The sequence below is a fragment of the Protopterus annectens genome, chromosome 11.part0 (assembly GCF_019279795.1).
Source record: "Protopterus annectens isolate FY-2018-M chromosome 11.part0, PAN1.0, whole genome shotgun sequence".
Lineage (NCBI taxonomy): Eukaryota > Metazoa > Chordata > Ceratodontiformes > Protopteridae > Protopterus > Protopterus annectens.
This window is the reverse complement of record NC_056745.1, coordinates 263,419,845-263,443,823: the sequence shown is the minus strand read 5'-3', so window position 1 is coordinate 263,443,823 and position 23,979 is coordinate 263,419,845. Positions and strand designations below refer to the sequence as shown.

Genomic DNA, 23,979 nt, shown 5'->3' with positions numbered 1-23,979 from the left:
GATTCGTTTGTTTGTAGTAGCTTGCCCATAGGGCCAGAAATGGTCAGGCTCTGGGCATTTTTTAGCTTTTGAGAAGTACTATTATGAGCATGATGGTACTTGTTTGAGTATTCTGTCAATTTCAAGGAGTGCAACTGAGTGTTTGAGATCAATGGGTTAAATACAACAAATAGTAAAAACAATAAAAATATGGATGAAAAAGGACACAGAAAGGAAAATGATATAGGAATATTGGCATTAACATAAATATGTAGAATGACATATAAGGAGTTTGTTAATGACTCAATGATGTAATACATTTAAGTATGGCTGCGGCATTTTTGTTGGGCACAAGGTTTGTAGAGAAGGAAAAAAGAGTTGAGGTTTTATGGGAAGGAAGATTTTACATATACATCAATGAGAAGTGAGACCAGTTCAGGGACAGGGATTCAGATAAAAAGTGAGGAAATAATCTTAGATTTGACATTTGCAGTACCTGGGAGGGTGGTAGTGTGTCATATGAGAAGAGATAGTTGTCAGTCTAATCATATATGCACACACAAATATGTCTGAAATGAAAAAGAGATGTTTGAAGAAATAAGTAATGATAAATGTCAGTAACAACAGTAGAAACTGTAATTTTAACGTAAGGAAAGGGCAAATAAACTATAATATTAAGGTGATGAAAGAGAGGATAAAATGTGCAGGACTGAAAATTGGTGTTGGATACATCGAAGAAGTTTTTAAAACTAAACTAGATTATGTGATGCATTCAAAAGATGGGAAGGAATTGATGGGGTGGAAGTGGCTGAATTTTCAGAGTACAGATCAGTGTGGACTGTAATAGGAATAAATGACGAAAATGAATAAAAAAGATTAACCGGTAAGGTTGGTGAAAAGGGTGAAATGAAGGACGACTTAGAAAATTATAGAAGGAACATATGGTGATGAACCTGTGCTATGATAATTGGACTTATTGGTGGGTGGTGTAAAAGGAAAAGGATAAACAAATGTTTTAGAAGATCATGGCAGAATGAGAAGAATAGGTAAGATGGAATAAGAAGAAACTATGAAAAGGCATGAAAAACATAGAACAAGTTGGTGAAGATGATGTATAGGCAAGATATATTTTTTAAAAGGACAAAAGATTATGTTTTCCCATTTTTTAGGGAAAGCGCTCAAAACATGAAAAGGCAATATGGATGCAATAGTAGACAAAGAATGAAATATAAACTGTAATGAGGAAGAAGTTATGGAAGTTGCTGAAAAATGTTTAAGTAGAATTTATGAAAAAGAAAGTAGAAAGAGAAAATGGAAGGTGAAAAGATAAATTTAGAAGAAAAAATGAAAATGGAAGAATTCAAGGGAACTATAAGAGAGAGGAAGGGGAAGAATGAACATCAAGACTGGATGTTCTAATTTATGGATATTGTAAAGGAATGGATGAAAGTAGTGCTTATTAAAACATGAAATAAATGGTTGAATAAAGGCATAAAAGAAGAAAGATGTGGGGAAATTTCAATTTATATGGAAAAAAGATTAATGAAAATATATTTAAAAAACATGCCAATGACACTAGGAGAAGAGTTTACATTTTTTATGAATGCAATATAAAATAGGATGTAGAAAGTGCTGGAGTTAAAGAAGGTGGTCTAAAAGAAATAACAGTGAAAGAAATGTTAATGGTAAAATGAGCAGTAGATATGATTTTTGACAGGAAATGGGGAGCAGTAATACAAACATGCACTTGACAGAAGCAAGATGGGAGATTGCAAAAGGTACTGTAATACCGTTGTGTTTCTTTAATACAGATTTGTTTTTGCAGCTAAAAACAAGGTTTGGATAAGTGAGAATGCAGTAAGGATTGAAAATTTGTTAAAAGACTGGTTATAGTTTAAGAAAATGAAGAGAAAAAGAGTTTGATGAAATTAAGAAAATGGAATAGAAATAAATGATTTGGAGTGAAATTTGAAGGGTATGAAACTGTAATAAGAAAATGGAGAGACACAATAGAATAAATTAAAAAAGTTACTGGTTTGGTGGAAAAGGTTTTTTTCTCAAAACTAAGAAGACTGTATGTGTGTTAGATTTTTTTTAATATATAGGAATTTGTCATACTTTGGGAAAGTTTGTTTCCAACTAAGATGGAGAAAGAACTGTTAAAGGTATGTTTCAGCTTTATTTGCAAGTCCATATTGAATCAAAAGGTACTTATAATGAAAAGGAGAAGATTTGACTTAAAAATATAGTATATTTATCATCTGTGCATCTGTTTTAGGTAATGAGGAATGTAAAGAAAAGTGATGGGAAAATGTTATGTGAAATGGGTTAACATATGAAGAAATGAAGGGAATAGAATATGAAAATAAGTTGTGGAATTTAAAAATTTACTGAAATTGTTTGAAATGGAAACAGTAAAAGGCAATGTTAAATATAAAGTAAAAGAAAAAAGGAATGCAATGAAGAAATCACAAAGTTTGTAATGTAAAAAAATTAAATGTTTTGGAGAAGGTTCAAAATTAATTTAAACAGGAACCATTCAGAAATATAAATATGGATATGATATTTTATGAAAAGGTATGACAATTGTGAAATTATCAAATTGGATAAAATATGTTTGTAGCTCATTGGTATTATGGAAAAGAAAATGTGATGGATTATTGTGTAGTAAAAATAGAGACAATGTGTTAGCTGAAGTAAAAAAAAATGGTTATGGAAAAAAGGATGTGGGGGTAGATGGAGGGATAAATAGGTAAAAGAAAAAAATAAGGGAATATTGTTAATGTAATGCAATGTGATTCTGGCAATATGAAAAGTGTAAATATTATTAATCTGAAACTGGAAGTGAACATTGTGAATATGAAAGTGTAAAAAATACTTGTAGCATTAAGATGTATGACTAAATCAACTCCTACTCTTTCAGTTAAGTGCTGTTGTGATCTTTTACATTCACCTAGGGCTGCTGCTAACTCAGGCAGATGGGACCTTATCTTATCTGAAGGGCAGTACCCTCAGTAGTGCAACATCCCTCTTAGACTGCACTTTAATGACAGTATTGGGAAAATGATCCAAGCACCTGGGGTGCAGGGATAGAACACACAGCTTTCTGATGTTAAAGCACCAAAGGTGAGTGTGATACCTGTTGGACCACTGGCACGCAGAATAATAGTTTTTCATTGCTTTTATTAAGGTTACAGTTCCTGCCTTATCTGTCAGTACACAACGGAGTGATGTTTGAACAACCAGTTTTGTCTGATTTAATTTTTTAAAAGACATCACAATTGAGGTTTATTATCCTTACCATTGAATGAATTACTGGCTTAAGCTTTTTTCAACTAACCAAGCAAGCTGCCTTGCTTTTACTTTTGAAAGACTGCTTTGGTAACTGGCTTTACATTGCTCAGAATTTCAGTATAGCTTTGTAGGTTTCTGACATAGTTTGCATGTTTAAGAGTGCAGTTTCTGAAAGATAAATAACTTTTCCAGATTTCTTAAGTGACTATGAAGTGGAAAACTATTCAGTCATGTGAACTCGTTGAAAGTAATTTCAGCAAAGTAAAATTGCTGAAAACCACCTCAAGTGAATCTAAAGAGGCAGACCCCCTGTATCCCCATGTGGATAAGGACAAAGGATTTGAACATTTGATCTTTACATAAGGGGAGGGTGGTCTCCTCCTTTTTAGCATAACTTTGCTGTGTAGTAATTTGGAAGCCCATTTGAATACAGCTTTCTCTGTACCAGATATCATTCCATATGATTCCAGAGATATTGAAAGGTGTTAAACAATGCCTAAATGTTCAGAGCAGTCATTCCGTTCGATACTTCAGATAAACTTAGAACTATTTAAGGATGGTACAAAGTTGTTTTCAGATGTTTGTAGTCTGGATGATTTTAAAATTCTTGATGTATATGCGTAAAAAAATTACCAGTTTGGTAGCACGGCAATAAGGATGCTACATAGTTATATTAATGAGTTACAAGAACAATATAAATTAATTTTAGTTTCTTTTTCACAAAAACAGGATTCTGATTCTTAGTACTTTTTTGTCTACAAGTTGACTCTACTCACACAAGCCTTTCAGTTACGCCACTTTGTTGTAATTTGCTGCTTCTGTCATGGATCGAAGGCATTCTTGGCTTAAGAGCCAGTCTTAATCAGAAAATGTTTTATCCAAAATTAGACAACCCTACTCTTAAAATTAAGTGCAAGGCAAATGAGAATTTTTATTTATCTGAATTTTTCTCAGATAAAATAAGGTTCCTTTTAATTAAAAGAAAAAAAAAAAAAAAAAAAAAAAAAGTAGGCCCCGACTAGTATTTTCCTTTAAAGGTGCATTCAAAGCTGAATCCTATAATAAGGACAAAGGTCTTATAAGAGGAAGACTGTCCAAAGTACAGAGGAGATGGAAACTGCCTCTGCTGTAAGACGCATAGTTTCTTTGGAGAATGACAGACAATTCCTCTGACTCAAGTCCCCATGTACCGCTATCAGAAGGCTATCCCCGCCTTATCCATACCAAACTACTGATGTACCCATTCACTATAAAGGCATTGCTTGTCAGTTGGGCAAAATCTTTCTTAAGATGTCATTGGTAATCTGGATACAGAATAGTTTCAGTCAAAACAACAACCTCAAGGAAAAAAATGTTTTTCAAGTAAAACTCCTTACAGAAATACACCTCAAATAAATATAACCTCAGCTGATGGTAGCACTACAGGTCAAGCTAGTCATGTTTCATTTATTCTCTCTCTTTACCTTGACTTTAGGCTGGAATTGTTTCTGAGCACATTTCAGTGAACATACCCCATTTTCTATCAGTTTAAATTTATTTCTATTGGGGTAAATCTCCAAGAGTGATTCCATTTTTTGAATTACATGATCAAATGGTTGTACTTTTTATTGAAGAGTCCCTTACACACACTGAACCTGATCAGATCTTGCACCTTTGATTACATCTTTGTTTGTTTGTGTCTTTCGGCTTTTCCCGGTTAGGGGTCGCCACAGCGGAACTCCGGTCCGCTAATGATTGGTAGTGGATTATTACGTACCGGGTTACCAGCCCTGATTCACATATGCCCCATTCACGTATGCCTTCACACAGAAGACGCTCTAGCTGAGAATCAAACGGGACAACGTCTTGCTATGAGGCGACAACGCTACCGCAGCACCACCACTGCAGTACTGATTACATCTTTGTACGGATTCCAAATGTGAAGGGCAATTATTCTCAGTTGCTTTTAACAGAAAGGACAAAAATAGTGTATCTAAGTGAATGGTCCCGTTAGGTACTTTCCATGTATTGCTGCTAATGATATGTATAAAAGACTATTTCAAGGGTGTGTAAAGTTAGTGGAAATGGGCAGAAATGGCTGCTGTTCCTTATACAGCTAAGGCATGCTGAGCAATATGAACTTTTTACTGAAGCCACTTAGAATGGAGCACTAGGGGCACCAGTTTCTACAGGTAAATGGTATGCAAAACAAGTACATGTTGCAGCTCTGAGAACAAGTGTTTTGTGCTCCAGACAAAAAGGTAAGATGTAAGGTAAACCAGTAAATAAAAAGGGATGGAAGTGTTTTTGTTTCATTTCTTGTAATGAAGCTTAAGGGAACATGCATACTAGAATGTCTCTGCATGGTTTCTTTTTTTTTCAGCGCTGATCTACAAAGCAAGCTAGTGGCAACTAACTTTTGTGTAATGATCAGACCGTACAGAAGTTTGTTTATGTATGCCTGTCAGTTGAAACAAAAAGCAATGCAGTTGATTGATCATGTCTGTGCTGTGTAGTCAGATGCAAACCAGAGATGCAAATTTCACCTGTTGCAAGCTCATTGCAACAAAGATTCTGAACTTCTGAACTTTACTTAACTGCAAAACTCCCATAGAAGCAAAGCTTGCTTATAGGTAGAAATCATGGATTGTTTCAGTGGTAAGTAGCAAAGAAGGCATCTGGTTTTCCAGTGAAACTTTAGCTGTGATCAGTTTAGTCATAACAGTGTCTCTAAATGTTTGTATGTTTCTGTAGTCCACTTCACTGGTCAGATTTGGCCACTGAGCTAAGATGTAGTACTAGCTATATGTAATGTGAAACAGTAGGTGTGTTGAAAGATGTATACTGCAACACAGGTAACTGTACATTCTGTACTTATGAAAGCTATTTGCCTCAAATTGTCCTTATACAAAATATCACTAAAATCTCACTTTATCAGCTTAATGTAATGCAACTGTTTCACAAACCCACATTAGCAGAATCCCTCCCCGTGTCACATGCAGAATGTATTATCACATTAACTGCTTGTCATTTACTTACCTTCAGGATGCACCAGTGCTTTCAAACTGCCCCTTTTTATCTGTATAGTAGCCATTGTATCATTGTACCTGATGCTCTATAACCTTCATCAGTTTGTCTATATTTTTGTTTCAGCATACTTTGTTTTGCTTTTACTTAAAGTACATATTTGTATATTTATATGTGCATATATTTGATTCTCTGTGTCAAATGCATTCACAGTGCCCTTCCTTATTTATTTATGTATTTACATTTGTTGACCGAGAATGTCCGACTGGACGTAGGTCCATTTTCAGCGGAGGCCCGGGGAGAAAAGCTCCACAGTTAAAATAAACAGACAGTAGTTGCATTGGATTACATAGCGATTAACAATTTAACATAGCAATTACTTACAACATATTTACAGACGAAGAACATAGTACATCAGTAGACAGCTAGAATCTTTATCTGTGAAGTACATAACAGACATTAACAAATGTTACAATAAGAAGTTCCTGCTGTATAATAAGTACTAAGCTTATGAGCATCTGAGCTTGCTATAATCAAGGTAGTTAGTGGAGTGGAAAGAAAGGTAGTGTTTGGATGGGGTGGGTGATATTAGAGTGGGAATTGCAAGGGCAAAGCCAGCATGTTTTTAGGTGCGCTTTTAGTAAAGTTTTGTAGTGGGTACATGATGGTACGGAGGTAATTGTGGGTGGAAGGGAGTTCCATAATTTGGCTATGGTGCAAGAGAATAGTGCTTCACCAGCAGAGTTATTGGCTTTAGTGATCTGCAAGTGATTTTTGTTGCTGGATCTTAGTGGTCTGGTGGTGCAATAGGGTTGGAGTAGATTCTGGAGGGATGGGACATTTAGAGGATGGTTTACTAGTTTGTGGGCGAGTGAGAGTTGATACCACTGAAGGACTTATTTGACTTGTTAAAGGCTTATGACATTTAGGTTCTTGTTGTGCATCTCTGGCCTGGGTCATGTCAACTGTGATGTCAGCGCATGCATTGATAAATAAATACAAATTTGTTATCATAAAAAAGGGCATATGGATTTTATTTAAGGTTCTATGCTGTGATTTTAACCATGTGTGGTTCCTGTTCACATGATGATAGTAGCTGTAATGGAAGAAAAAGCCCCTTTCCCCAGTGTGAAGCGACCTCGAGGCTGGTTATGTTTAAGGGGCAAAACCTCCCTACATGGGAGTAAGCATCGGAGCTCTGTCTCTCAGGAGTAAGGTACTTCTGTTGTCTGTTTGTGTGTGTTGCGTTTTTGAACTGCATTTTTAATGGCTTAACTTTTGTGAAGGGTCAGATTTAGTAGTTGGAAGTTTGGAGACTTTGTATCACTTTGATTTGATCTAGTTGTTCTTCAATCAGCTGAGCTACACCGTGCTTCAGCAGTAACCTTCCCAGAGTGCATCAGTATGAAGGCAGAAATTGCATTCTGAACTTGTCCTGCTCATTCACAGTTCCAAGAATTTAATATTCACTTTGCGCTGTCAATCACAAATCTTTCATTTAATGTGTAGGCTCTGTTGCAGTTTTCTTTTTTAAATTGTAAGCCGCGGTGGTACAGTGGTAGCGTTGTTGCCTCACGGCAAGAGGTTCTCCTGTTTGATTCTCGGCTGGAGTGCCTTCTGTGGAGTCTGCATGTCCTCCCCACGGTCGAGTGGCCTCCGAAAGACGTGCATGAATGGGCGTGCCTTCGCTGAAAGTTGGGCGTCGGGCTGGCAACTCGGCACCATAAAAATCTACTGCCAATCATTAGAGGACCGGAGTTCTGCTGTAGCGACCCCCTAACTGGGAAAAGCCGAAAAGACAAACAACAATTGGGTTAAAAAAACTTTTTTCATGGGTTTGAGATAGTTTCCCTCCAACATCTTATTAGGCCACGTATGTTCCAGCAGCATTTTCCACACCTAATAGGAGCCGCCACGTATGTTCCAGCAGCATTTTCCACACCTAATAGGAGCCAGTCAGTATTAGTAACGCTCTCTCTTTAGGAAGGAGTTTGAGCTTCTGCATTACAAAGCCATTTGTAGGAGTTCTGAAAGCGAAACTAGTTAGGCAAGGCAGTTTGGAAAAAAAACATACTGGTCAAACAGGAAAGCACTGTAATGCGGCAATAAAATGATGAAATCTGAATGAAACTGCCGTATTATGTCATTTTAGCTGATGCTAATTTATGTGTGTAGCTGGCTCTTAAGTAGGTATTGTTTGGGGCTGGGTAACTGAAGAAAAATGGGATTCTTCACTCGTACCATATTTGGAAGATTTTTTTTTAGTTAGTTTTAACTCTGAGCTTTTGAACAAAGAGGTAAAAAAAAATCTTGGGGGAACCCAGCAGCTCCAGTGTGAAAAGAAGCGTCTCTGGCAAGTGCTTTAGAGGATTGTTTTCATGTGCTTTTGTGCATTTCCACATATTTTATTTGGGTGGGGGTGGGGGACTTCACTATCTACTGTCTGAAGAAGTGAGAAAACATGCAGCTCTTTAGTGTGGAACATGGGTGCATCTTTCTGCATTTGTAGACAAGATCTTTTCTAGTGGTAGTCCAATGTTTTAGAAACAAATTACTTGTTTCACAATGCTCTGGCGGTGTGCCATGCCAGAAGCTAATGAAGTGCAGCGTGTTCTTCAACAAATTACACTTTACAGAGTAAATACATGCAATGCATTAAAGATTAGTGTGCAGCTAAAATTATGAAAATAAAACATATGGTGATGCGGCCTTTTAGAAGGGCACAACATTAATCTAGTGAGTCAACAAATGCTACCAAAAAGACGATATACGTTTGAAAATCCTTATCCTAAGTTTCTGCACTGTTGAGAATTAGCAGCGACTGGGTGGGGCACCAAAGATGTAGGAGTACATAGACTAGTTCCTATGTATGTGTTGGTTATGGAGGTGAGAAATGTGACTTTGAGATAGATACTGCAGTCTATAAACAGTCACAGCAGTTTGTACATAAAAGCTGTGGTACAGCTAGAACTTGCAAGTTTAACAACTGGCTGAAGAGTTGTCCATCAGCTGAAGGCAGTGGAGCCCACCACAAGGAGTCCTGATGCACTGTGTTGTAAGGACAACAAAAAACATGGATTTTGGTAACTGGGACAAGTAATCCACGCCCTGTCATGCTTGTAACGTGTTCCAGTAGAAATATGCTTGTAAACTTGCTTATGTAGCTGAAGATATTTTGCGCATCTTTACATTGACTTCAAGTATTGGAGTTCTGTCCGTTGTTCACCCCTTAGTCCTTCTTCTTTTGGTGTAAAAGCTGATGACTGCAAACCTTGAAACCATCACAGTGCAGGGTGGACATTTTCTTTATGCTGTTTCCATCAGTTTCTTCTGCCCCACCCTTGGCATACAGCACACATTCTTATCACTGTGGAAACTTGAGTGCTATCTTCACAACTGACATGCTCTGTCTGAACCCCTCTGTGTTGACGTAATGCTGCAGGACCTCACTTTCATTAACTGGCTGTCAAACTGCTGAAAATTGAATACTTGTCTCTCTTGTTTGCCAGTTGCTTGACTCGTCTCTCATCCTGCTTGTTAAATCTGGATTGCTGGGGTAGTCTGCTCTATATCATACATGCAGTGGCCTGCCTGTGCTGAAGATGACCAAGTCTATGTAGTGGTCAGAGTGCTGGATAGATCACAATCTAGACAAACATTCTAAGTTACAACCCGAATACACTGGAAATCTTCAACAGGAATATGTTCAAGGGCCACCAACTGTGTCTGGCGATGTTTTCTGTGACCTACAAGGTCAGACTTTAATAGTCTTTCCAGATGTTCATGTTTCACTGTTGCAGTTATCACATTTGGGTTATCTGCTTGCAGTAGCCCTCAGTCGGCCTGATTGTCAAATTCTTGGGTCCTGTGTTGGTTGCTGCCTTATCTTCCATGACGTCAGGTAGTCGGGTATAAAGCATGCAGCCGACGCCATTTTATCAGTCTTTCTTGCCGTGCGGTGCCCGAAGCAGAAGAAGTTCACAAGTGCCGGTCAGCCGACTCCTGAAATTTTCATTTTTGAGTTTCAGAGCCGAAGTTTTCAACTAAGCTAATTACCCCGTTGGGGAAACTTTTCTTGCTCTAAACCGATGTCAGTCAAAGTCAATAATTGTATTTCTTGTGAAAAGCAAATATCTCATAAAGATTTTCATTCGTACTGTATTCCTTGCCTAGGCTCTGACCATGACGTACCTCGCTGTCAGTTTTGTGCCTTATTTAAACAATGAACTATTCGTCGTCGGTATATTTACGCTTCTAACTATTTTGGTACTCTGTTCAATTACCCAGATATGACTTCGGTAAGCCACCCGACTACCAACATTCCGAAAAAACGTGAAGATAAAGACAGAGACAGACCGCATAGGTTAAAAGCTGCCGACGACGCTTCTCCTAAGCTAGTCACCAGTTCACCGGTACTCGGTAAGGCACTTTCGCAGCCCCTGATACCCGCTACTTCAGATTCGCAGGAATCTACTGAGACCCATTCGGAGTCTGGTATGCCGCGAGATGCTTCAACTTTGGAACCTGTGGATGTCTCTACCTTGGATGGGTCCGGAGCCGCTGTGCAGGCACCGGCTTCTGAGGGTGTATTCAGGTCTACTGACTTGCATATTAAGCCAACACCATCTTCTTCTTCCAGGCCTAAAACTCAATCTATGCCTAACAAACCGCCCAGACCACATGGTCAGGCCCCTATGCCTAAAAAACAAATGATAAGAGTGGCTGAGGACCTTATTACTCTAATCAGGGGAAGCCACCCTTCACCCTCTAAGAGACCTAGGACTGATTTTCCTTCTGATTCTTCTGATCAGGATTCTGAAATTTCTGTTTTCTCTGATGACCAGGATTTGCCCTGATCTACCTATGAAGATTCTGATGCAGAAGACTCCATTCCCTCTGCTTCTCCTCCAGAGGATTTCTCTTTTGGTGAAACCTTGCATACTCTTGGGGAGCATTTCCGCTGGGAAAACCAGGATTACTCTGACTCCAAAAAGAGACTTAGGGAATTCTTACTCCTGCCTCAACACAGGCCTTTAGCTATCCCTCCTGTACTGTACATTGTAGATGATGCCTTCTCTGAATCTAGCCTGGCCCCTGACTCTTTACCTCCTGCTCCCCAGAAAACCTGATGGATATTACAGGGTACCTGACTCGCACAAGTTCCTCTTTAAAAATTCTACTGCAGATCCTGAGACCATTTCACAGGGACCCAAGGGCATTAAGGCCACTACTGCCAAAAATCCAACCCCCTCTGATAGAGATTCCAGGGCACTGTATAGATGGGGAAAGAAGGTATACACTTCTGCTACTTTAGCCATTAGGGGTATAAACTGCCAGTTTCATATGTTAATGTATCAGCAGCATGTTATTGTATTGCTTAAACAGAAAATGATGTTGATTCCTGACTGTGCTCAAAATAAAGAATTACAGGCTTTAATGCATTCTGCTGAACAAGCTGGAAAACATACTTTGCAGTGTGGTTTTGATTCATTAGAGGCATCTTGCAGGGCTGCTGTCACTGTGTCTGTATTTAGAAGACATGCTTGGCTTAAGGAGCAATCTTTGCCAGATCATGTTAAAGTGAAATTGCTGGATGCTCCCTTAAACCAAGACCGCCTGTTTGGCAACAAAGCAGAAGAAGTACTTAAAAAGATGGAGGAAGAAGCTAAATCTATGCAAACTGTTAAAGATTTCCTGCAAGTACAACCACCCAGATTTAGTAGGCACTGGCCCTCTAAGAATTGGTCCTTTACTGCCTCTTCCAGGCCTTCTCAGTCCAAACCCAGAACCAGCAGAACACCCAGGCTTCAGTCCCAAGGTACTCATGGGCCTTAACAGTGGGGGGGGCTCCCACGTCCAAAGCAGGGAGTAGTAAGACTCCCCCTATGGTAAACTGTCTCAATGACTAAACTTTAAGCCTTCCAAGCCCTGCTCAACTGACTGTTCCTTTAGGGGGAAAGATTGCCCTGCATGCAAAAAATTGGGAACTCATTATCCAGGACAAATGGGTTTTAAACATAGTTTCCCAAGGATACAGATTCCTCTTCCACTACTTACAACCCCAAATGGCTGGCCAGACCTACCCCCAAATCAGTGGACAGAGGCTCAAAAGCAAGTTCTCTCTCTTTTAAACATCAGAGCTATTCATCCAGAAGAAGAATGGGGAGAAGATTTCTAAGACATTCTTCTTCTTCTTCTTTCGGCTGCTCCCGTTAGTGGTCGCCACAGCAGATCAGCTGTTTCCATGTCTTCCTGTACTCTGCATCTTGCTTTTTCACACCAACCACCTGCATGTCCTCTCTCACCACATCCATAAACCTTATCTTAGGTCTCCCTCTTTTCCTATTACCTGGCAGCGTCATCCTTAGCATCTTTTTCCCCAATATACTCTGCATCCCTCCTCAGCACATGTCCAAACCAGCGTAATCTTGCCCTCTGGCTTTGTCTCCAAACCTTCCAACCTGGGCTGACCCTCTAATATACTTATTCCTAATCCTGTCCATCCTCGTCACACCCAGTGCAAATCCTAACATCTTCAACTCTGCCACGTCAAGCTTTGACTCCTGCCTTTTTGTCAGTGCCACTGTCTCCAACCCATATAACATAGCTGGTCTCACTACCCTCTTGTAGACCTTCCCTTTCACTCTTACGGGTACTCGTCTGTCACAAATCACTCCTGACACTCTTCTCCACCCACTCCATCCTGCCTGTACTCTCTTCTTCACCTCTCTTCCACACTCACACACTCACCATTACTCTGAACTGTTGATCCCAAGTACTTAAACTCACCCACCTTCGCCACCTCTACTCCCTGCATCCTCACCATTCCTCTATCCTCCCTCTGAAAAACTTAAGACTTTTTCTAGTACCCAGAAAAGACCATTCCTGGCATCCTGTCCTGGATCTGTCTATCCTAAACACATTTTTGTAATCCCAAAATTCAAGATGCTAACCTTTCATCAGCTGCTTCCCATGCTAGGCAAAGATACCTGGTTGGCAACACTGGATTTAAAGGAAACCTACCTGCACATCCCAATAAGGGGGAATCATGCAGAAGATACCTATGCTTCAGAGCAGACTACATGCACTATCAGTTCTCTGCATTGCCCTTTGGCTTATCTACTGCACCCAGGGTATTCACAAAGTGCCTAGCTTCAGTCATTGCATTTTGCAGGCAAAGAAATATTCAAATATACCCATACCTGGATGATTGTCTGATTCATGCAGAAAGCCAGGACATACTATTAAATCATCTGGCATTTGTAAAGAAATTGCTAACTTCTCTGGAGTACACCATAAACGAAAAGAAATCACATCTTGTACCCTGCCAACAAATTGTATTCCTGGGAGCAAGCTTGAATACAACTTCCCAGATGGCCTACCTCACGACAGAGAAAAAAGTTCATTTCACAGCCTACTTCAAACTACTGGCCACAAAGACCCAGCTATCTGCAAGGAAAATTCTGCAAGTCCTGGAGTTCATTGCCTCCTGCATTCCAATAATTCCATATGCAAGACTGCATATGAGGAAACTACAATAGTATCTAAAAAACCTATGGTGTCAACATTCTCAGGATCTAGAATCAATGATTCCTGTCATACCTTGTCTACAGATAGAGTTCCTTGCGTGGGCAGAGGCCTTGCACCAGAACAAGGGACTGCCATTCACTCTATCCCCTGCCGCCCAAACCCTAATAAATAGATGCATCAGACTATGCATGGGGGGCTCAGTTGGCAGGGCAGTGCATTCAGGGCAATTGGAACCCAAGTCAAATGCACCTGCATATCAATCAAAAATAAATGTTAGCTGTACAGTATGCTCTGACAGCCTTCAAGGACCACATTCTTCCAGGACAATTATTGGTAAAGATGGACAACACCACTATTATGTGGTACATAAACAGGCAGGGGGGAACCCACTCATACCCTCTCTGCAGACTAGCCATGGCTCTGTGGAACACAGCCTTGAGCTACCAAGTGCACATACAGGCTCAATTCCTGCCAGGAAAGCTAAACACACTGGCAGACGATCTATGCAGAAATCTTATGGACCCACACGACTGGAAACTGGAACCAACGATATTCAGCATGTTGAGAAACAAATGGGGGAGCCCAGAGATCCACCTGTTTGCCTCCCCCCAGAACTACCAATTGGAAAAATTCTGCACAAGGACTCCCCACAAACAAGCTTGGAAAGTGGATGCCCTGTCCTTCACCTGGAAAAACCTGTCAGTTTATGCCTTTCCCCCTCTGCCTCTCCTCTCCAAGGTACTACTAAAGATCAAACAGGACAAACCAAGGATGATACTAATTGCACCAGACTGGCCACGCCAACACTGGTACCCCCTTTTGCGCAGTGTGTCACTACTGGCACCATGCCACCTGCCTCGGACACCTGCCCTGCTGTCCCAGCAAGAGGACCAGATTCTGCACGCACAGTTTCAAACCCTGAACCTGGAAGCCTGGCTAATTACCTGATCTCTCCTTTACCATCCCTCAGTAAGCAAGTGTTGGATGTCATTCTGGAGGCAAGGAGGCCTAGTACTAGAAAATCCTATGCTGAAAAATGGAAAAGATTCTGTTCCTGGAACCAAACTCAGGGCATGGGCACAGCAGCGCCCAATTTACCTCAGATTCTCCAATATTTAACTGAGATGCTTCACAAGGGTCTTTCCTTTTCCTTCATCAAAATTCACGCCTCAGCCATTTCAGCTCATTACAACACAGAACCACCCCTTCTTCTCTCATCTATTGCTGAAGCAGTTCCTCAGAGGGGCCAAAAACTTAAGACCACCCAGGAGATCCCCTACACCAGACTGGGACCTTAACTTTGTATTGGAAAAACTCACTCTACCTCCTTTTGAACCAGCTGCAAATGCTGAGTTGAAATTCCTTTCTTGGAAAACAGCATTCCTTTTTGCCATCACTTCAGCAAGAAGGGTGTCTGGGTTACAGGTCCTCATAGCAGTGGAGCCTTTCATTACCTTTCATGTGGACTGGGTGTCCCTCAGGACCAATCCCTCTTTCATGCCCAAGGTGGTATTCAGTGTGGCCCTTAATCAGTCCATTCATTTGCCAACCTTTTTTTCTAATCCACAGAACAAAGGGGAACGGATCCTGCACTCCTTAGATGTGCACAGACAACTTAGATTTTACTTGGACAGGACTAAACCTCTCAGGAAATCTGATCAGCTGCTGGTTGCATTTGCTGCAGGGGCAGAGTGGAAGGCCATTTCAAAGCAAACCATTTCTAAATGGATAAGCCATTGCATTAATTTCTGCTATAAGCAACATGGAAAACCTACCCCACAGGGGAGAAGACCACATTCAACCAGGGCTGCATCTACCTCTACAGCCTTTCTTACAGGTGTCCCTGCCAAGGACATCCTAGAAGCTGCTACCTGGAGTTCTGTACGTACCTTCACCAAGCATTACCATTTGCCTATTTTCTCTAAATCCAGAGCTGGCTTTGCCACTGCAGTCTTGCAGGGCCTTATAGCTGGTCCTAATGCTATCTAATTACCTCCTCCCATCCTTAGCTTTGGGAATATACCCAAATGTGATAACTGCAATAGTGAAACACGAAGAACATAGTACAGTTGTGTGTACACTTACCATAAATGTAGATGTTAGAGAGTATTCACTGTTGCAGTCCTGGTTACCCTCCCTCCAGCCCCCTGACTTCTATTGTCTATACCTCTATTCTTGTTTACTATGCTTAAAGCTTTCTGGTATATTTGCTTTTTGTTGGAGGTGTAACCTTGTATATAATTGCTTACCATTATGGGGGCACCTGACACCTGGGGCAAGAAAACTGATAAAATGGCATTGGCTGCATGCTTTATACCCCTGACTACCTGACATCATGGAAGATGAGGCAGAAACCAACGCAGGACCCAAGACTTTGATAATCAGGCCGACTGAGGGCTACTGCAAGCGGATAACCCAAATGTGATGACTGCAACAGTGAATACACTCGAACATCTACATTTATGGTAAGTGTACACAACTGTACTTTCTCTGTAGTTCTACAACAGATTTCAGTAGCCATCTCTTCAGGTTTTGTAAGCCATTAGGAAAATAGCACTTTTGTTTGTTTATTTGATATTGTTACAGTTTGGCATATTTTAAAGCACATTTAGAGCTGTTTTGTGTGAGAAGAATATTGTATAGAAAAGTTATACACAGCCTACATTAAGTGCTTCTGACATGCCCAAAAATCGTAAGTGTGTTCTTCCCACTGTAAAAAAAGTTAGCAAAAAAAGTGCATTAACTTGTAAAGCAAATGAAAGGAGCAGATTATGAAATGGAAAATTTCTTTGCCAAAAGCAAAAATGAATTTATTGCATCTTTTTCTTTTTCCTTTGCTGGCATCCTTTTTGATATACTGCTCTAGAAGAAAGCATATGGATACTAAGTATTTCCTTCAGGCTGTACTCTCTCAGTAAAGATTATTTTTTGCTGGACTGTTGACAGTTCATCACTATTCCTTCTTTATGCACAAACTATTTTTTTTCAGCAGTACTCCGCGTATTAACAGATTGGCTTAACCTAATGTATGTAGCATTATAAGGTGTTTCATTAATGGAGTGTTTAAAATCTGTAATTCCATAGCACGCCTTGTCATTACTGTTGTCTTCTGAAGCCATTTGTATTGTTTATTTTGAAGAGGCTTAATATTGGCTCACTAATAAAATGACTTGCACCTTTACCTCTCTCTTCACAACGTTCTTCATTTTAGGGGATGTAAGATGGGTAATCCTTGGAAGTAGGGACATTCTGTATGCCTGTCATCATAAAAGCACCACAACCAGAACTTGTTTCTGTGAGCTTCCTTTCCCTTTGAGAAGTGAAACATTTCATTGAGCCAGATGGGAACATTTTATGGGAAAAATATACAGACCATAATCTTTTCCTATTAGTAACATTTATATGTCATAGTAACTGCTTGGGACTTGCTGCATTTCAAGTGCCTAAAACAAACTGGAAATGTTAAATGTTCATGTGTGAAACTGTAATAAAAGGATTTCAAAAAAGATTTAGCAATAGCAGATTAATAAGTGGTGGTGCAGGGCCATATGTCCCCTCCTTTTTAGAGTCAAAGCGTGATGCTTGGAGTGCTTAGATTTTCCTAGATATGCACAAAAGTGAAGGCAGATCATAACTGAAGAAGTAGTGACAAGACTTTTCATTAAGGATAAAAAATATCTGATGGAAAATGGACAGCCATGCTGAAACAGTACAGAGAATGCTCTTCATGTTGTAGAGGTCTTGGTTATATAGAGCTATGCTAGACATAAGGACGGCCTTGAGGTTGTCCCACCTTTTATTTGATAGACTGTGCACAATATGAGGAATTAGTAATCACATTCTATAATCAGCGCAGTTAACTGATACATATTCAGAAAGCCCAGGGAATATGGCCCTGCCATTAATCCAGTTGTTTCTGTCTGAATCTTTGTGCCACTATATGAATGGCATTCTTTGAAAACAAGTGCCTCAGCTATGTGGAATTTGGCAGGTAAGGTAAAAAGGTGGGTTTGAAAATGGGGGGCACTTCATCCTTAGACATTGTACCTGATTAACCCACATGGTTACCCAGCAATGGCTGTGAATGATTTGGACACAAATCCAAGGATGGTTTATGGAAACTGATTTAGCAAACTTGTGTAAGGTTTTCAAACCAACTTTTTTTTTCTTGGATGGATTTATTACTTGTCCAGTTGGAACTAGGTCTTTCTTTCATGGAAGAAAGTAGGAGCCTTAGTGGCGTCAGGAAGTAGACGTCTGAAGTAAAGATGAAAGGTACATGTAAAATGCACTTATTTCCCGGGAAGCTGGATGTCCCTGAAGTTTAAACAGTAACTGTGTTTTTTCTGTAACCCAATTAACCTTTAACCTTGAGTCATGGCCAGAAAATCCTTAAATAACATGCAGCATAATAAAATGACCCTGCCAGTAATGCATTTCATAAGTGATGGCACAAGTTCTTAGTAAGTACAGATCTCAGCAGACAGTAATGACTGAGAAATAATCTTCTCTTAACCACAAAAAGTAAAAAAAAAAAAAAAAAAAAAAAACTAAATGCCACATAGACAACCTACTGAACAAAAATAAAACAAAAAAAGAAATGCTGACAGAAGCCTTCCATCACACTTAGTTTATTAATACAGTGGACTTCAGAATAAAAATACGTCAATGAACAACACACACACACACACACACGTGTATGTATGTATATGTATATATATATATATATATATATATATATATATATATATATATATATAGATATATATAGTTATACACACCCACATTATCTCTTCCCACCTCAATAAATCAAATAAAGTTCAATTAAAAACATCATCTGTAATTGAAGATTAAAAAGACAATGCTATCATAAATACTAAAATGCTGTACTGCTACTAAAAAGCCCCAGAAAAAGCCCCAGTGCAAACTTGTACACTAAAAATTGTTCATAGTGTAAATTAAAGACAATAAGTTAAATCGATATGCAGTCTTTTGACAAATGATAAACAATTTTTAATTTTAATAAGCTGCATATAGATAGTCTAATTGAGACCAGGATAAACCATTGCATTTTGAGTTGCCATCTGAGTTCCTTAAGCTCTAATAAACCATCAGATACCCCCACACCCCAGTTCTCCTAGATCCACATGGTCAACCACAACAAACTTGAATGTGTGGGTACTATACTTTTTCAGGTGCTTTTCCAGAGCATTCCTCTCCGCTTTCTTTTTTATTTTTTCTTTCATTGATTTATTTATTTTTTTATTCTGAAGAAGTCCATTGTACCTGGATGAAAGCGCTCAATGTATTAATAAACTATGTGCAATAGAAGGCTTCTGGCAACATTTCCTTTTTTTGTTTTGTTTTTCTTTTCATGTTCTTCTCTTAACCACCTGAAAGATATTCCTTTATTCATTTCTGAGAGCGAAGGGAGAAGCTGGAATGGATAGTGCTAAAGAAGATACTGACAAAATATTTAGGCAGCTGCAAGGAAAAATCCTGAAATCGGAAGGCATTCTTCACATATTGTCCTAAAGTGAGTACGTGCACAAGTAACCTTATCAATCTTACATTTAGTATGTGACAGTGAAGCTTAGACTCAAGTATTTAGTGACTGTTTATCTACGGCATATCCTGCTGTGCACTCTGATGTAACTGAACACTAACATTTGTTAGACATGATATTATGATTATGTTGGATATAACCATTGACTCAGTTCTCTCGACATTCACAAGAGTAAAATCAAAAGCAGCTATTTGTGCAGGTAGGATTTTTGAGATCATTCTTAAAATGTTTACAGACATGATTGCACAAGCTTTAATGTTTGACTTGCCCTTTGCTTTCAATCAGTTTCTAATTTTGTGCGAGTATGAGCATACACATCTGCTCCATGGGAGTTCTCCCTGTGAATGCACGCATCAGACTTTAATTTTCATTAATGATTGTGATGATATGGGCAAGTGCCAGCATAGCCAGTTGGAATTTTGTAAAGAATGATATATCCTTTCAATATCAAACTGATTTATACAGGATGCTTGTGTTACAAAGGTATTAGAACTTTGTCATTTGTATAGCAAACTGATTTTGTACAGATGCTTGTGCTGAAAATGTATTTGTGAGCTTTGCTTGTGTTGAAATGCATCAACAGTACACCCTGCTGAAATGAAGAGAAATGTACATGTATTATTGTAGCTGAATTAAATGTATATATGTTAATAGACGATACTGGCACAGCAGAGGTTAACTTTAAGAAAAATAAGGGAAATGTAAATGAACTGTTAAACCATTAAAAGGTACCCCACAGTGCTGAGTGGGACCAAAGACTCGGTGTCTGGGGCAGAGCCTTTGTCCATTAACTCAGTGAAAAGAGGAGAGAACCCCAGACACTGCCATAAACATTTGGATGTGTGTTGCAGCCGTCTTTGCTAACTTCCTGTCTCAGCTTCAAAGGTGAATAATGTGAGAACCTAGTCAAGGTGACAAGATGAGGTAATTCTGCCAGCCCTCTTGGAAATTATATTTTAGATATTACAAAGAGAAATCTGAGTATTGAGTAGTCTGTTTGGGAAGCCAGACTAGAAAAACCCTCACCCACAGCATCTTGCCTTGTGGAAGTAAGTAACTTAACTAAGGAATGGTAATTCTTTTGATTCAGTCAGGAATGTAGTGAAGCTTAGTTTAGATATTGCTTTTCTTTATTTGTCTGAATCTGTACAGCAATGTCCTTTTCAATATTTCGTGTGATCTGAACTCTGTGGTTTACTGTGAATATAGATTCAGTATTTTCATGTACTTTTATTATTTATTAAATATATTTAAAACTTTTATTGTGGCTGGTCCTTGTAGAAAGTATCTAACCTCGAGGAGTGCTTATATTTATTTGGTGACATGGTATGGGCCACTCCAGAAGTCCTAACTGTCTTGGTGAACTACTACCATTTGTATTAATATTACGCAGTATAATTTGATACCCTTTTAAGAGTCTTATAGTTACTGGTGGCAGTGACAACTTTCTTTAAGTCTGGGCAAAGTTGGTAGAGCAGGTAATCTGTGCCAGCCTGTCCCAGGTGTGTGTGTGTGTGTCAGCTACCTGGGGCAGGGACACAAAACACTTGGTTCACATAAAGTGTGTTTAAGGACTTGGCTTGGGCATTCTGCTGAGGACCTAACCCTACAGCTGTACCAGTGGGGGGGAGTCTTATTGGGGATCTGGAGGGAGGCAGACATAGAGATATCCAGACCCCGGGCTGAGTTTGTTCCCTGTGTGGTGTTAAGGGAAACTGTACTTGATGCAGAGAGGTCTGCATTTGTAAATACTGAGTGTATCCATTTGTATTCCAAGTGCACATCTCTCTCCAGTGTCAGTGGTAATGATTCAGGCTCCTTGATTACTGACCCAGATTGATTACTGGGGACGACACAGATTGGTGGCCATCACATATTGGTCGCATTGGTGGGCATCACAATGATGTACAATGGTATTAATTTTGACTGCTGGCGGTGTGTAATGCTCAAACTTATATTTACCTGATACATTCTCTTCATTTTCTTCTACACTTGTTGGTCTTCATTGTTGTAGCAACTTCAGACGTCATGGGTACTGGAGATATGTTTAGTGCCGTAGCTAAGCAGTGAATAATGTGACTTTTTTTAGTATAGAGTTGCACCCATTTTCTGAATTTAGATGTGATGACAGAAGAAGATAGAGTGCAAATCTGACTTATTGCTGTTATACATATGAATATTTTCTGTATCTGGACTGGGAGATTCAAAGAGTCCTGGTCACTCTTGGTGGTTTGGAACAACATTCAGGAGTGTCAGGAGGAGGAAGAAAATCACAAGGCAGAATAGAACGTCAAAGAGAATCTTTGTAGAAAATAAGTTCTTGGAGCAGCTGATAAGGGCAATGTCTGTTGAAATAGTTTTATTAGTTAATTTTTAAGCACTGCATTAATTTATTTTATCTTAAAATGGTTGTAGTTTGCCATACTTCATTTTGTGCTGTATTACAATGAGAGCTCTTGGTGATGGACAGGTTGACAGACAAGATCAGACAGGAGTCCCCGTGGACTATAATGTTTGCAGATGACATTGTGATCTGTAGTGAGAGTAGGGAACAGGTGGAGGAGACCCTGGAGAGGTGGAGATATGCTCTAGAGAGAAGAGGAATGAAGGTCAGCAGGACTAAGAATATATGTGTGTGAATGAGAGGGAGGCTAGAGGAATGGTGAGGATTCAAGAAGTAGGGGTGGCGAAGGTGGATGAGTTTAAATACTTTGGATCAACAGTTCAGAGTAATGGTGAGTGTGGAAGAGAGGTGAAGAAGAGAGTACAGGCAGGATGGAGTGGGTGGAGAAGAGTGTCAGGAGTGATTTGTGACAGACGAGAACCAGTAAGAGTGAAAGGGAAGGTCTACAAGAGGGTAGTGAGACCAGCTATGTTCTATGGGTTGGAGACGGTGGCACTGACAAAAAGGCAGGAGTCAGAGCTTGACGTGGCAGAGTTGAAGATGTTAAGATTTGCACTGGGTGTGACGAGGATGGACAGGGTTAGGAATAAGTATATTAGAGGGTCAGCCCAGGTTGGAAGGTTTGGAGACAAAGCCAGAGAGGCAAGATTATGTTGGTTTGGACATGTGCTGAGGAGGGATGCAGAGTATATTGGGAAAAAGATGCTAAGGATGAAGCTGCCAGGTAACAGGAAAAGAGGAAGGCCTAAGATAAGGTTTATGTATGTGGTGAGAGAGGACATGCAGGTGGTTGGTGTGACAGAGCAAGATGCAGAGGACAGGAAGAAATGGAAATAGTTGATCTGCTCTGGCGACCCCTGATGGGAGCAGCCGAAAGAAGAAGAAGATTACAACGAGAGCTCTTAGGGACCAGTGAGAAGCATGTAACTGAGAAGTGAAATGGTTATTGCTCAGAGATTATTCTGTATATTAAAAGCTGTTGATAATAGGTTATGTTTGTATTCTGTGCGGATTTATTTTTGGAAGCTACAAGGGAATAGCAGGTACTCTATGATCTTAAGCAGGACTTTGACAGATCTGGAGCAGTTTATTAATTATCTAGGAGGTTTTACCATGAAATAAATTTTTTGCACAGTGTGCTATATCTAAACTTGTATTGGCTTAAGAATATAAAAATTATGCTGTCTGTACTGCTGCTGATTTGTAGTCATCCAAAATGCTAAAGCAGTATTAGTGAATCACAGTGTGTTCTGCTGTAATGTTCGATGAACTGAGCATTGCTGTATGGCTTAGCGGCAAAGATTATAGATGTGGTGGTGGTTTATTAAAGCAGGAACAAGATATTTAATTACATTTACAAAACTGATGTCCCAAGCAGATATATTAAGTAGGTGTTTGGAGAATTACTGACACATTAGCTCCATGGCTCTAGGGAGAAATATCATAAGCTTCATGACTTTTGCTTAAATTTACTTGTTTGTGACAGTACAGGAAGTATCACACACAAAAGAAAAATGAGCAACCTTGTGGGCCAATATAAGTGCCATACACAGTGCGAAAATTATGTATTCCTGATGAGCTGAATGTAATCTTCCAGCTTTGCTGAAAAAGCATTACAGGCGTTTCCTAAATTTTAATAAATTTTTTGCAAAACCTTTTAAATTGTATTCTGTTCAACTGGGGTTTAGTGTGTTGGCTGCGTTTTTTTTTTTCTCAAGTAATTGTCAGCTTTTAAGGCTGTCATTATGTCTGTATATTTTGAACTGTATGTTAACAGACCAGAATCCATGTTTTTGTTTACTGTGAATGTGGACTTAATGACGTACAGTTTGTCTGGTTTGTGTTGTGTTCATATTTTCTAGTGGCAACTTTTATAGTTGGGGTTTTCCTCATTTTGTAAATTTATAATATGTTTATCTGCTATTTAGTAACAGTGTGTTTTTCAATAAAAAGATGTTTTGATAAACATTTAACACTTTATTTTCCTTATTCCAAATTCGAGTGCCTCTGACATGGATCCTAAGGTATATTTTATACAATGTAGAAGTGCTTTATGGGATACTGATCATGAATTCTTATGCTGTTTTAGCTCAGTAACGCCAACTTCTCTTTTTGGTACATTTCCAGTACAACACTTCTCGTTGTGTTATGACACTATTTAGAAATGTCTCCCTTATTCAAACAGCTTACTGTTTAATGG

General features: G+C 39.3%; 1 protein-coding gene across 3 annotated transcripts in view; it reads left to right on the top strand.

The window, feature by feature from the left end:
* Positions 1-23,979, top strand: part of STK38L (serine/threonine kinase 38 like) — a 721,763-nt gene that overhangs the window by 312,551 nt on the left and 385,233 nt on the right. Inside the window, exon 3 of one of the 3 annotated variants that reach the window (XM_044087726.1) lies at positions 2,937-3,105. The exons of the other annotated variants lie outside the window; for them this stretch is intronic. The gene's annotated coding sequence lies outside the window, so the exon portion shown is untranslated. The remainder of the gene's footprint in view (positions 1-2,936; positions 3,106-23,979) is intronic. 3 annotated transcript variants of the gene reach the window in all.